Source organism: Ambystoma mexicanum, chromosome 1q (assembly GCF_040938575.1).
Source record: "Ambystoma mexicanum isolate Mex_15411 chromosome 1q, UKY_AmexF1_1, whole genome shotgun sequence".
NCBI classification, from domain to species: Eukaryota; Metazoa; Chordata; class Amphibia; order Caudata; family Ambystomatidae; genus Ambystoma; species Ambystoma mexicanum.
The window spans coordinates 175,700,413-175,713,460 of record NC_090922.1 but is presented as its reverse complement, the minus strand read 5'-3'; the positions used below and the strand labels follow the sequence as shown (position 1 = coordinate 175,713,460).

The window sequence follows — 13,048 nt, the reverse complement described above, 5'->3', positions numbered from 1 at the left end:
GGGAAATGCCTATCAAAGAGGAGGAGATTGGCCTGAGGACCTTGGACCATGACAGTGCCATTTAGGTAGACATTAAGGGTGACTCTGGAGGAGTCGAAAGAAGCCATGAGGACATCCCAGTGAGTGCCACCATTAATGGGAGAGGAGGAGACAGGACAAAGCACAGAGATCATATGGGGGGTCCATAGATCTGGCGAAGGAACAACAAAGAGGATGTCAGTGAGGGTCTGTCTGGAAGAGGCGCTGGTATAGGTATCAGCGATAGGGAGACCAGGGTTGGAGGCCAAGATATCCTTTTTAAGTTTATTTTTTCCAGACTTAGTGACAAGGGAAGGATAGTTGATAGAGAAGCAGTTGGAATAGAATGGGGAAACAGAAAGCGCCATGAGTGGAAAAGAGAGGAGGCAGAGGGAGGAGTAAGCAAGTAAAGCAGTATTGAACAGTCACTGGACTAGGAGGTTACAATCAACGGCCAAATTTAGATTCAAGAATACACCGAAGTTTGACTTTCAAGTAAATGCAAAAATACACCCAAGTTTGACTTTCAAGTAAATGCAAAAATACACCCAAGTTTGACTTTCAGGTTAAATGGGAGACCAGTAGTTAAGGAATTTAGAGTGGTAGTCAAATGGTAGATGTGAGTATAGATAAAGCTTCAAATGAGTACATGACAGGGAGAGTTTAGAGTACCATCCGAGAAGGAAGTGCAGGTAAATCAAGAAGGAGGGAACTAACCCAAACAGAATATGGTAGGAGAGTCATGGCAGTCCAATAGTCCAGGGGTAGCAGCCTCAGTGAGGGTTAGGCTGTTGCAATAATCACATGTTGCAGCCTGTAAAGCAGACAGGGAAGCTGACAGAGACCTTAGAAGTGACCTTTTGTTGGCGTCCAAAATGAACAGTCTGCCAATGTAGATATTAACCTGAAACCCGGACCCAGACGTCCCGGGGCAAATTGCCCTTTCTCCAGGACTGGTCTTCGCTCTTTGCCTGTGAACGTTGAAGTTCATTTGTTAAGTGGCCCTTCTTCTGTTAACACCTAACTGGACCTTTCAGGCGTAGTTCCTGAAGTGTACTGCAGGGCTTCTGCAAAAATGCAGTTACAATCTTCTGCGGTATCTAGTACTTGCACAGAATCCACTAGTTTAATAAGATGCTTTTCACACTTGTCTGTTCCACCCACTTCCTCTACAGGAATATATATATATATAATAGTGTTGGTGGTAGAGAAGAGGTGTGAATGATACACTCACAAGAACATTCTGCGGAAAATGTGAGGTGCAGAAGTAACAGGAACCTCTTCACTGACACACAAGTTAATAAAACAATATATTTCAGTAGTGTTAAATTGAAGGCATGGTGTAATTTTTGCTGAGCAAATGCCATTTGAACCATATCAGCAGAACATGCATACTCAGTGTAACCCGTGTCACATGCTCTTTAGATAAGAATGTATTTTTTATTTCAGTGGACTTGCTGAGTTCAGTAGCAGAACTGGCATATTAAATATTGTTTCTAATTTCTTTAGTTTAAAATCAGTTTTACCCAAAACAAGAACACCATGATATTATCAAACGTAGTGTGGACGAATCAAACTAGCCATGACAAACCAAGCCCACTAATAAATGGCCATAAATCATATGCCAGACTTATAGTATTACAGAATTGTACTAGTAACATGGGCTTTACCAAAGAATTGTTAAATATAAATATGACATGGCTGCATGTTGTAGTTATCTAAGATGTGAACTAAGTTTCAATGTATTGCATAGTCTGACGTTGAAGAACATTCATCCTGACATTCCAGTACATTCAGCCAACACGTGTTTTGATACAGCGTCTTTTTCAAGGTTCACACAGTGAATCGTAATGGTAACAGAACATGTATAACCATTGGTTTGGTAACATAAAAGTATAGATAAACATACAATCACCAAGAAAAAAAATATATATACATAGCGGTGGCAGGGTGGGTATGCAGATAAGGATTACAAACAAGACACAGGAGAGACAGAAACGAATATTCAATTGGTTGTTACAATAATAGACTTTAAACACCAGAACAATAATTTGTATCTCATGAGTAAAACGCACTGAAGATTAGACTCCAAAACATATGACACGCCTGTTCATCATGTCTGTACATATGTGAAGCCCCCTAATGCTGGTACATGCATACACATTACATTTCTTCAGTGAGTCCATTGATTGTATGTTGGACTTCTCATCACCCTGAGTTGCTGTGTGGTTATGGCTAATAAGTACGTTTGTGTTGGTTAGTACTTTGTAAAGATTATTATAGCCATCTGAAATAACCATTAACCGATTTAATTGGATGGGTGGAACTCACCCTTATCTTGGAGTATAGGTACTCTACAATATGAATTCCAAAAACACAAATTTTATAAATACACCCTGACGATAATAACACTCACTTGGTATAGTATAATTTCAAATGTCCTATTTGAAATCATCTGCGAGAGCAACCCGCGTCTCTCAGGCCAAAAGCATATCAGAAAACCCGCAAGCAGGGCAGGCTGAGAAAAACGGTCATCATTTACTAAAGTGATTTGTTCTTTACATGCAAAGTGAGCCTTTTTTTTATTAAAAGATGTGCCTTTTAGTTTTTTTTAAAAATAAACGTTTTTACACATTACATACAAATTATTTTTTCAGTTCAATTTACAAAACAGGTTTCAATCATATTACAAAGCAAACAATTACATAATTTACAACAAATCATATAATATCCATTCATTACCTAAAAATAGACAAAAACATGTCTTTCCTGTCCAAGTAGTATTACTAAACACAAAGGTCAGTATCATTGGAATCTGAAACCAGTAAACATTGTAGTTTGTTTTGAATTAACGAAATAAATCCTTAAAGTTTAATCATAAAGGAGTTGTTAGGGTTGATCATACACTTTTGCCAAAAAGTTTCCCTAGCCAAAGAAGTATGGCCAACATTATTTGCACCCAGATGAGCAATCCTCACATCTTCAAAAAAGTAACAGTGTATTACGAGGTGCTTTAAAGTTTCGGGCAGTTGCCCATTTAAACAGAATCTACAGGAGACAGAGGGGTAATAGCCCAATGTTGTATATGTTCTAGAGTATGAAACTGGTTCATTCTAAACCTCATGTACATGTCTCGGATCTTATCACAAGGGAAACAAAGAATATATCTTAGTCTGGGCATACTTTTATGGGCATGTCGAGCATATTCTGTATAAAGTCGATGAGTGCCAATATCGTCCAATGTTATACACCAATCGTATTCATACAGTTTCCTTTTAGAATAAGCAGGACGTTGCCATAGATCATCTCTGGTTATGCCAACTTTTAACAAAATCTCTTCCATCCTTTCTTGAAACTTAATCAACGAACTAGGATTAGATTTGTTAATCATTTGGGCAAATTCCTGATGTAAAGAATTCAAAGGAGGATTTAGCATTTTCGAATAAGAGTTTAGTTGTCTCCATTGAAAACGGGCCGCTAAACTAGATAAGCCCAATTCAGACCAAATAAAAGAATGAGGAAGTGAGCCTTTCATCTCTGTACAATGGCTTTACTGAGTTCTGCTTCTTCCAGTGACTGAGTTTTGACCTTCTGTGATCTCCCAAACTTGGCAGATTTCACAGCCCAGAAGTGTATAGGCTTGCTGTTACATCTCTAAAAATGAGATGTTAGGGCTTTGGAGTGAGGCACACAAGTTATTGGTGGGTCTCGGTTGAACAAAATCCTAAATTCTGAAAGTAAACTATGTACTGATGTGCAAGTCTTACAATTGGGTTATTGCAATTCCAGATCATTTTGTTTACCCCCACACTACATATATTCATTACTGATGTTTCAATTAGACAAGAAATTAACAGCGAGGAAACACACATTCTCAGAACAGTTTTGCCCAATATAACAAGACACTCCAGTGCAATTGTCTCACTTCTAATTACCTACTAACGGGTAGCTCAAAAGTACAATGCAGTGTACACTTTATCTGAGTCACACAAATAAGACAACATGCTTGTCTTTCAAACTAATCACACATCATAACTAATTGTCAGCTTTGCTGGACTAAACACACTTATCTATGCTAAATAAAAGGGAACTGTGCTTGTTTGTAATTCTTACAGAATTGCCCTCAATACCATGGGTTCACATGGCATTTTGTCCTTTTAGTGAGAAGGGCAGAGATCTACAAAGTATGCACATTTTCGGAGCACGAGCCATGGGAGTATGAGCAACGCATAAGTGACCCTCGAGACCACTGATAAAAGTTGGCATCAATGGGTAATAGCACTTGCAATGTTTGCTCTACTCTTGATCCACAGTAACTGTCTGTACATCAAGTGTAAATAAAAGGCAATACTATTACGTGGAAAGACTGGCATACATTCAATGTAGGCAGGGAAGGCCTTAGCTCTTGATGCTCCTTGTGCAAAACAAAATTTGGCAACTCGGGTTCCAGAAAGGGAGCTGGGTTCCTTTCACTTAAATAGGGTGTTGTCAGCCCCTGCCTTGGGAGGGCTTATGCCTCCCACACTGAGGGGGCTGCAGGAAGAAGGCAACACTCTTCCTTGATGTCTGAGTGGTAAACCCTGGGCTATAGCACTAAGTGGGGCCCCTACATTTAGGGTTGGGGGTTGACACACTTACACGACACACAGAAATACTTTCACCCACACATTCACACACAATTCACACACAACAAACACCAAAATACATACATACATGCATACAATCCATACATGCATGCATACATACACATTAAATAAAAAGGAAATAACACGTACCTTGCCTACATGCCTACACACGTGCCGTCACAGCCACAGCGAGGATCGGATAACCCTTCCCTCCTCTGAGGACATAGACACGCTGCCTAACAGGAAAGGATACCTCTCCTGTCAGTCAGCATGTTTACGATGGGTGTCTCCACAGCGTGAATACGCTAACTGACAGGAGAGGCTCCTCTCCTGTCAAGCAGCGTGTCTATTCATAATAATGAAAGCCGGCAGGGCCCCTCTTCCAGTGTCCTGCCTGCTCCCATTATTTGATGCTATGTTTGTTGCAGAGCCGATAGGCTCTGCAACAAACAAAAAATCAAATAAATAACATAGCGGGGGACGCACCCCTGCAGAGAGGCATACAGCGCAGTCCTCCGTGAAAATAATAGACACAGGGGATTGTCCTGCCTATCGCTCAGGTGAGCTGGCAACCTGCCGCTCAGGCGGTGCGGGGAGGCGCATCACCCCGCCCATAGTGGCCGGCCACCACTGCTTCTGTGTATGTGTGAATGTTATCCAAATAGAACAGCACATTCAAGTCTGCAATAAGATATCTCATTAGCTTAATGTATCTACTACATACATCTATGTGTAACCTGCAAGACCCAGGTTTGAAAATGAGTAATAACAACTCAGTCTTTCATCTTTACCAAGTTGTTGAAATTAATAAAGTTGAATTGAGGAATTGTAAGTGCAGAGTCAGTCACATGTCATGCATGCACGTGGCTGCTTTTCATCATTCACAGGTTGACACTTGCCTCATTACGTGTTTGGTGGTGCAGTAAAAAAGCTGAGTTAATTCTTTTAAAGACTCTTTTTTGGGTAGCAACAGAATTACCACAATTATAACTGTACTGACGTATTCTGAATTTGGAGGTAAAGTGGAAGACTCACCTCCATTAAAATGCTGGAGGTGAATCCTCCACTTTACCAAAAAAATCAATGGAGTTACAGAGGCGGAAATACTTCTCAGGTAATTTTGCCAAAATCTCCATTGAGTCTTACTGACTTATAAAAATGGTGATTTACACTGGCCTGCCATCACTCTTAATCCAGTAGAAAGTCCACAGGACTGAGAGCCAATAACAGAAAATGATGTGGTCGGTAATTCTGTGGATTTACCGCTGAATTACGGCCAAACTCATAGTGAAGCCCAACAACCATTATTGAGGCGGATAAAATTATAATACAGGGAATTACAGACATGGAACCCTGAAAAGCCTACAAGGCTAGGGAGAAGTAATTCATACATTAAGGGTGCGTGAATTTCCTTCCATGAGGACTACTGAAGTTATTGATTTAATAATATGAAAAGTCTGTGGCTGCAAGTTAAGACCCCCTAATTGCCAATAGGGCTGAAGCATAGTCAGTCACATGGCAAGCATTCATGATGTAGACTCTCCTTACATTCCTTAAAGGAATACCATTTAGTCAGGTAGGATTGCAATATTATGAGCTCTGTACCTGGGAAAAGTGCATGACATATATATCTGCAGTAAGAGCTCTATTCTCAAAACCTTTATTGGTTTGAAGAGATGAGATGCAATAGTGCATCTTATCACTTCTCTCCAAAAATGCTGTACCCTATTTACAAAGTTCCTATGAATGTGTTCATCATAGATACCATTGAACATGTGATTAAATACGGGCTATTTCTGCAGTTTAATGCACATCCTTATTCAGAAACGGGATGCACATTAAAATGTGCAGAAACAAACACATTCTCTGTGCCTCTATGGAACAGGTGCAGGGGAAGTAAAATGTATTGCAATCATTTCTGACCTGTCAATGCATATTTTAAATAAGTGTGAATCAGCAGTGGCATGAACTACTGTCCCACTTACATTTCAATAAGTCAAACAGGGATATAAATCAGGTTTTCTTTTTTCATCACTTTTCATATTGATAGACCCGTTAAGGTCACATCATAAGGAAATGCACTCCCAGCAACTGCATGCATGCAGGGAGTACTATACGTGCTTGAAACCTCAATATGCACAAGGAGACTGCCCATTGTTTCACTTGAGCTGCAGATGAGCACTTAGAAATGTGCAGACCATCCCTGTGAATAATGTGAACTGTCCATTTCTCAAACGAATGCAAATAATACAATGCATTCTCTGCACATTTTTGATTTCCACTGCGTACTGTGGATTTGGCAAATTTTCTTTTTAAAAGAGTAGCATGTGTTGTTAACGAAAAACAAAGAGTTCATTTTGGTTTCTGCATTAGAAAAGCAGCCAGGTGTAACCCATTAGTCATTTAGACAATTTGCTTTCTTTTAGCATCCCCCGAAGCAAAGGTTCTGACATAGTCCATTAACTTTATACTTTGTTTTCATTGAACATGTGCTAGCAGGAAAACATTGGACATCTTCAACCATATATTTACAGCAACATGAAACTTTCATGAGCTTACCCTGACTCTGTACCTGAATCTCTTAAAAGTTAGGGTCAACATCAACCTCCTGATTACAGTGAACATTTGTTTGGATGATTTGGGGTCTGGCTGAATTTATTCGCCCCAGCTTATTTGGTACATTTGCAATCAATTAACAAATGGCATGGGGCTTCCCAGCATCCCACTCTCTAACATAATCTACAAATCTATAATTCTTAGGACATTGAAAAACGATTACACACATCTCCCAGTGTACCAAGACATTTACAACCAAACAAACTTAACAAAGAAGTCTGCGGTTGATTGCTTGGTGGAACATTTTAATATACCACGAACATTAGAACGTACATGTAGGTAGTTCATAACAAGGTCCCATTTGAGAGACTCACACTTAATTTTGTCCATGGCAAACTCTTAAAGACTGTCTTCATTTAACCAATAATTAAATGTATCTCAAAAACATTTTTCAGCTCACCACACATCATTAGAAAATGAGGTAATCAAGCCTAATGAGCACCTGCTTCTGAGTATATATATAATAGCATATTTGGTTTTGCTATCAAAAACTTCATATATAAAGTCACCTTTTTCACATTATCCATTTTTTTCATGAGACAATGACACAACTCAGCTCTAATTCACTGAAAAGGAACAGATGTAGGCAAGTTCAATACTGGTCTCCATAGACGCCTCTCCAGGATGTTTAACCACTTCAACAAAAAATCAGATCTGGTCTCATTACCCTAAAGGATAGTTGCCATCACTGTCTGTCTATATGCGTTCAATAAAGCTTCAGAGAGTAACCTCCACTCCTTTGGCGGCCTTCGACACAGTTGACTAACTAGTCTATCTGTTCAAAGGGGAGTAGAAAGTCTAGCGTTGAGATGGTTTAAATCTTTTCCTTCGGTCAGATATCAAATTGTTCAGATAGGATGCTCTCCCCACCTACTCACCATTGCCCACACAATATGATGGACCCCGGGGGTTTATCTTGTTGCCTATTTTCTAAAATATGTGCATGGAAGTGCTGGTGGGTCTGGTGGCAAACGTTGGAGTGGGCATTCACAAATACGAGGATGGTACCCAATTCTATTTGAAGATATCACCTTCTTACCTGAAGTGATGCCCTGACACACTTGAATCATATATGATGGCTGCTTATTTAAAATTAAGTTAAACCAAAACAGTGTTCTTTGCTCACACAGGAATCAAGAGGCAGTAGTTGAAGATCAGCCATGTTCTCCTGGCAAGTATTGTGTTTAACCTTCACTAGTATACTCTGCTCACTGGGGTTTTGGTTAGATTCTTGACTTACTATCAAACTTTATGTGTTCAAGATGATTCATGCAGCACAATACCATATCTCATTATTGTGCTGAATCAGCCATTCATCCCATCTGGGCTACATTGATCTGTTGTACAGTCGTTGGTGCTCTTGCACATTGATGAAGGATATGCCTTCTTACTGGGTCTCAGAAAAACTGTTCTTCACCCCTTAAATTGTGTATTGTATAGTGCAGCCCGATCTATTGTCAGCGCAAAACAATGCAATCATATTTCCCCAATTTTAAAATCACTTCAGTAGCTACCTTTTGAAGCCAGGATTCAGCATAAGGTTTGATTTGTCTGGTGGACAACTTGCAACTAGAAACAAAGTTCTTTTCTGCCCTGAAAATCCATGTGCTAAGAGAACCAGCTCTGCAAATCAAGCATTCTCTGCAGCCATTCCTACTATTTGTAGTGCTTTGCCGGATTCTCTTCACCTAGCGCCACCTTTTCCTGTTTCCTCCTTAGCAATTTTCTAAGAAGAAAGGTATAGCTTTATAAAAGAGTTTGTATGCAATGTGTTACTCATCTTATCTTCTTGTACTGTCTTATCTGTTTTAATTGTACAGCTCTTGAATGTGATTAGCAAGTTTCACACTTTATCAAAACCCTGTAAAATAAATATATGTTAAAAACATCTTTTTTTCAAAGCCTCTCAATGAGCTCATAATGTTTTTATTGTGTATTTTTTTTAATTTTATTGTGCCATGGCCAAAACAAAATCTTGACTTTTTACAGATATTATCATAAATCAAGAGAAACACAGCAAATTCAATTGTTTAAAATACATTTGTAAAAAAAAAGTATTTGATCATATTACACCATAGAAAAATACAAAAAGAACCAACATATTTGTTATCTTTAACTCTTAAAACAGTTAAAAAAAAAGAAAAAAAGGAAAGAACATATTTTTTAAAAGAAAAACACTTGCTAAAAATAAAGGAAGGAGACCAGGGAAATTCAAAGGTGTAGAAGAAAGAAACATCTGGGGTAACACAAAGCAAAACTTAAAAAATAAAAACAAATCCCAAAACTGAAAAAATGGATACATATCGATTTACCATCTTAAGCATTTCATATATCACAATTTGAGATAGCTTTCCTTCCCGTCAATTTTAGATCTTTCAAAGATTAACCAATTCATTTGTGAGAACTAGTTCATGGCCTGAGACCATTTTTCCCAGAATGTATTCGAGGTCGACATCATGAACAAACCTTTGTAGTCTTCGAACTCTAAGGTCCCAAGTCCCTGTGCAATTTAATAGGAGATGCTGAATCAATTGCTTTTGAGAGTCTTCACATTTTTTACATATATCAGTAGGGAAACGTATTTTATCTCTAGTATGCAAGATTTCTAGAGTAGGCAGTACATTTAGTCTAAGTCTAAGGAAGTCCATTCGGGGACCTGGCGCTGGAAATTTCTTTAGATAAGATGGTAAAGAGGACCTTGGTTGTCTATTGAGGTTAGTGAGAATGATCATTTAGCTAACCTCATTTTGTCTATTGTCCTTATCCAGTCCATTCTCTTCATGGATTCATTACTTTGTAATGGATTTTCAATCAAGGTTACTAGATTGCTGTCATGTTGTATTAGTATTTAATTGCACTTAGCCTTTAACTTTTTCAGAAATTATCTTCCCTGTGGGGTCTAGTGAGAGATGGTTGTTTACCAGAAAATTAAGATAAGGTCGTGCCTCGAAACACTTGTGTATAGGTGTGTTAATAATGCCATATCATATAATATTTGAGATCTACCCCTGATTCTTCAGGCAAGCCCTGAGGGTGCTTTAAAAATAGTAGCAGTTCCTTTGGATTTATAAGGCTGGATAAATGAGACTCTATAAATTCCCCCTCTTGACAAGAATTACAGGTTGAGGCAGGTTCGGATCTGTATTTCCCCTGATGCTGGTGGATGGATCTTGGCTGGCGTGTCTCCCTGTCAGGGCATTTCTACTGACAGGGTGGGTTCCATATACAGAAAAGTGCCTTAGTCAATTCCCTGGGTCAGTCTTCCCATGGGAAAAGTCAAGAGTGGTGTGTTTGCCTCTCCCCCCAAGGGAATTGCTTAGGTTCTAGGACTTGGGGGTCAAACCTTGAATAACAGATCTCCTTTCATCCCATGTCTGACACCATGTTTCATATGGCGGAAGGAACAAATGCCTGAGGCACAAAAACGAAAGGAAATATAATGTTCTTTATTTATGCACCATATGTCTCTATGGTATTTCCTTGCTTGGAATTCCATCTCTCTTGCACTAGTGGGTGTAACAGGCCGTGATCATTATGGTGGTGGTGGTTTGGAGAGATGCCTACAGCTGCTAAGGGATCGAAACTAGAACAAAATAGAGAGACTGCTATAGAAAAAGTGTCAGGATAAGGGAACATAACTAGAACAAGTGAGGATAATGTCTACAGGGATATAGTGCCCTGAATCAAGCACCTAGCTTACCTCAATCACATGGGCCCTAATGCACAGGACAGTCTGCTTGAAAAAAATGTACACTCTCTCAGTTTATAGTGCCCCAACACATTTCTTCACCTTTACGTTTGTCACGGTCCCAAGATCCTATCACGTACTGGATCGGGATGGCCTTGAAACTGCTACCAGGGTAGGATCTGTACATTTCCTTTTTGCCCTAAAGGAGTTCCTTTGTATTTGCAGATATGAATTCTCCCTCACTACAGTACTTGTGGGTTGGGTTTTCTCCCTAGCTGCCTAGGTTCACAAAGGTTTGAAAGGTTCTTTATGGTTTGACCCATTTAGAGTGGTCATGTCTGGTTTCCTACATTGCCCTCTTGTGTTGGCCACTGGTGTATTGTATGGCCTTCTTGGATTGACCAACTCTTTCTTCTTGAGTCTCGTCTGATCACAACTTGGACACCGGCTCCATGAAATGTCTTCCTTACTCCACCCAAGAATGGATGTCTTTGCCTCTCTTTATACAAGTACTGATTGAGTAATTACTCTATTGAGTCCCCTTGTTGTGGGGGCAGGGAGGGTAATCAGGGGAGTTGGCAGTGTCCCTATTAGCCTCTGTTCTTGTGATTGGCTATGTCTTAATACTTTTTTCCACTCCCTGTGTGTTCTAGATTTGCTACATTTCTGGTGTAGTGTTGTGGTTTTCTCTTATCCCAATATTCAACGTAGAGATTGCTTAGCACTCTCTTGTGGGTTGAATAATAAGGATAACATTTGTATTGGCTACAAGTGAGGTCTGTTTGTGATTGACAGAGGCTTCAATCAGGCGAGGCACCTTTTTTAAGTGAGCCACTCTTTTAAGGTCAGGTGCCATTTTAAGGTCAAATGCCATTTTAATATAAGGCACCGATTTAACCCACTTACAGGTACCCCCTTCACTGCTCCTAAAGAGTTGCTTGCATCTCCCATGGGATTTGTTTGCCCCTTGGCCTTTTGCAACTTGATAATTGTCATTTGTCTGTATTTTGTCTGTAAAATGTTATATGTAAGTACTGTGTACAGAGTTGAGAACTGAGGTGCCGTTCCTGGGGTTTCTAATCGAGTTAGTGTAAGGAAAGGTACAGTGCTGGATGGGTTTTCATATGGGTCATGTCCCTTTTAATCCAATAACCTTTCTGAGCGGAAGGGCTTGGTTTTACCCTGTTCTTTAAACCCTTCAGTGTTAAGAAATGCTGACACTTATTTTTACATTGTTGCAGGTATACAACTTTCAGTTTAGAATTTCAAGGAGACACATTGATTGCAAAATCAGTTCAGAGCATCTGGTGATAACTAATAATGTAAGCATTGAAAAGATTATCAATAATGAATTAGGTTTATTAATGATGATACCAATGATCATATCAATAATGATATTTGGATAACAAATGTTTTTTTTTATGTTTGACTTGTCTCCCCTCTTCTCTCTCCCCTTTTGGCAATTCATATACTGATCAGAGCATTGATGAAAATTAAAAACGTATAACATTGCTATATCCGATTGGCCTAGACCTAACTTAAGACTTAATGAGTTTTGAAATATAAAATGTTGTTTTAAATTTGGATCAGCCTTGACAAAGCCTGTTGTGGTGAAACACGTCCATGTGCACTCATTGGTTTGTGTTGGTTTGTAGCTCGAACAATGTATTATGTTTCATGATCAATAGTAACTGGAAAATAATTATAATGCTTATTGATCAATGATTCACAATTAGTGTCAATTACTAAGTATGAATAAGATCACAAATAAATCAGTTTGTGATGCAGCATCCTATCAAATATTGGTGGCTTAGTTTGAATTCATGATTTACTCAGCGCATATGCACTAGACAGTTGTAATACTATGTGTTATTTCTAGAGCTGTTGGTTGTTAACAGCTTCCATTCTAGATCGGTGCAACAAGTGTTCCGACCACAATTATATCTTGTTGAATTTTTCTGTAAAAAAGATCAAATGATACTGGTCTAGGCAGACTGTTTACATAACACAATTTGAAAACCTGCTAAAAGGAAAATACCATTATACACAAATAAACATTAAGAAATGGGTGGGAAAACACATTTTGGCTACAAATCCTTCA

At 39.0% G+C, this 13,048-nt stretch overlaps 1 protein-coding gene across 3 annotated transcripts in view; it reads left to right on the top strand.

Annotated features, from left to right (window-relative positions):
* LOC138526197 (T-cell-interacting, activating receptor on myeloid cells protein 1-like) overlaps nt 1-13,048 on the top strand; it is a 289,292-nt gene that overhangs the window by 57,951 nt on the left and 218,293 nt on the right. The window contains exon 2 of one of the 3 annotated variants that reach the window (XM_069636639.1): nt 12,189-12,269. The exons of the other annotated variants lie outside the window; for them this stretch is intronic. The gene's annotated coding sequence lies outside the window, so the exon portion shown is untranslated. The remainder of the gene's footprint in view (nt 1-12,188; nt 12,270-13,048) is intronic. 3 annotated transcript variants of the gene reach the window in all.